Raw genomic sequence first — 1902 nt, 5'->3', positions numbered from 1 at the left:
GTCCTTTCTATAGTTTGTACTCCATAGAGGTCTGTAGACAGTGATATGCAGTCGTGATATTATGCGGCCTCGTCGGCAGTATTTTGTTGAACAATATATATGTATAGTCGCCAAAATCGACTTGCGCCGTTATTCTCGTGTTTATGTTTATATGTATGTGTTGGCCGTGAGTTCTCCCGCACGGTGTCTTTTATGTTGATTGTTCGGAGACGGATAGCATAGTTACGTGATTGTACATGGGCCCGGGACGTCCGGAGAAGTAGATGCAAGCATAGAGGTGCTTGGCCGTAACGGTCGGTGTACCGTCATGGCTCATTTGGGTTGTGACAAAAGTGGTATCGCAGCGCTCGTCCTAGATTATCTGGGGACGTGTCCGGGAGAGTCCTTTTTTATGGGTGTGAAGCCGGCCACCCTTATAAACGGGAGGTCGGGGCATTTAGGAATCCTTGACCTTTCTTCGTCTTAGATCGTGCGATGAGCGCAGTCTGAAAGATCGCTTCGATTCTTTTTCCTCCGGTGGAAGTACGGTGACGAGAGAGATGAAAAGATCGACCGAGCATAGTGAGGGTGCTAAGAAGGCCCCAGAGCATCTCCAGACCCCCGAGGGACGCGCAGAAGAGCCTCGCTATTCTATCGAGATCCGATCCCCTCGGAGGACCCAGCGACGATTCCTCCAGAGTTTTTGACTCCCAGGAAGGAGGACCCCCAGAGGACAGCTATGATACAGATCCGTCTGAGTATTCATTTGGGACACCGGAGGAGGAGATTCCCGAGACCGTACCAGTTGCTCCTATGGTGGAGCACTACGTCAGACCAGCCTCCCCGGTGAGTGTTACAGATTACTCCAGCCCCCTATCCTGGCCGTCGGTAAACAGAATTGCCGGTTATCTATATCCCTCGAACTCAGATGAGAGAGATGACGAAGGCCAAACGAGCAGATGGTGGGTAGACGATGATGAAGAGTACACTTCACCTTATAGTCCACCAGATCAGACTAGAGACCGATCGGTTATAGGTAAGTGAGCCTTTATTGAAATTTTCTATGCATGTGTATTTGCTGTAAGATTATTACCACGGCGAGCGGAAATCCAAGGGCCGATAACCAAGTATTTACGTAACGGCGACCAAGGTGTGTTCGCCACCATCGGGAATCAAAATCTAGGACGTGAAAGGGTGAATATTGAGGATTGGAAAAGGCCAAAATAGTAATTGTGTAGTCGGAAGAGTAAGAGATCTTTTCTAATTCAGAGGGAGAGGCATTACAAGAAAAATTAGAAATCTGTTAAGACTTCAACTTGCTCCAGATTATGTGATGAAGGTCATGCGGTGAGGTGGATGCGATCATACCAGCACTAACGCACCGGATCCCATCAGAACTCCGAAGTTAAGCGTGCTGGGGTGAGAGAAATATTAGGATGGGTGACCCCCTGGGAAGTGTACTAAAAGTCCTATAAATTCAGACATAAGAGGAAAATGAGAAGCTAGAGTAGCCTAAGGGAAATTAGAGTATGCGGAGTGAGCAGAAATCTTAAGAGGTCGCGTAGGACGAGGCAGACTAGACCGGTGAAGAGAAAGAAGGTGCATCACAGCCCTAGAATTAGGGTGAGTTTGACTAGCATTTGGAAATATTTCGTAAGCGAGATGTAGTAATTTTATATATATATGTATGCATATGATATCCCATACATGGCTATATCAGCGGGTATGTGTATCCCGGCAACTAACGTTGCGGTATATGGAAGGCATTAATCGAACAGGGTAACGAAGTTCAAGTGACAAAAAAAATGAATGGTACAGATGTTACAAGGTAAACTGATGTTATTTTCACTACAGGTTAAGCTTGGAAAGTTCTAATACAATGATATTTGGAAAAGAAAGAAAGTGAGTAGAGGGAAGGTAAGG

At 46.3% G+C, this 1902-nt stretch overlaps 1 pseudogene; it reads left to right on the top strand.

Moving 5' to 3' along the window:
- The first annotated feature begins 1333 nt into the window (after positions 1–1333).
- LOC132042497 (5S ribosomal RNA) lies at positions 1334–1455 on the top strand (annotated as a pseudogene).
- Positions 1456–1902: the final 447 nt, after the last annotated feature.

Source organism: Lycium ferocissimum, unplaced genomic scaffold (assembly GCF_029784015.1).
Source record: "Lycium ferocissimum isolate CSIRO_LF1 unplaced genomic scaffold, AGI_CSIRO_Lferr_CH_V1 ctg15662, whole genome shotgun sequence".
In the NCBI taxonomy this organism is placed as follows: Eukaryota; Viridiplantae; Streptophyta; class Magnoliopsida; order Solanales; family Solanaceae; genus Lycium; species Lycium ferocissimum.
Note: the sequence above shows the minus strand (reverse complement) of the source record. Positions and strands in the feature narration are given on the sequence as shown.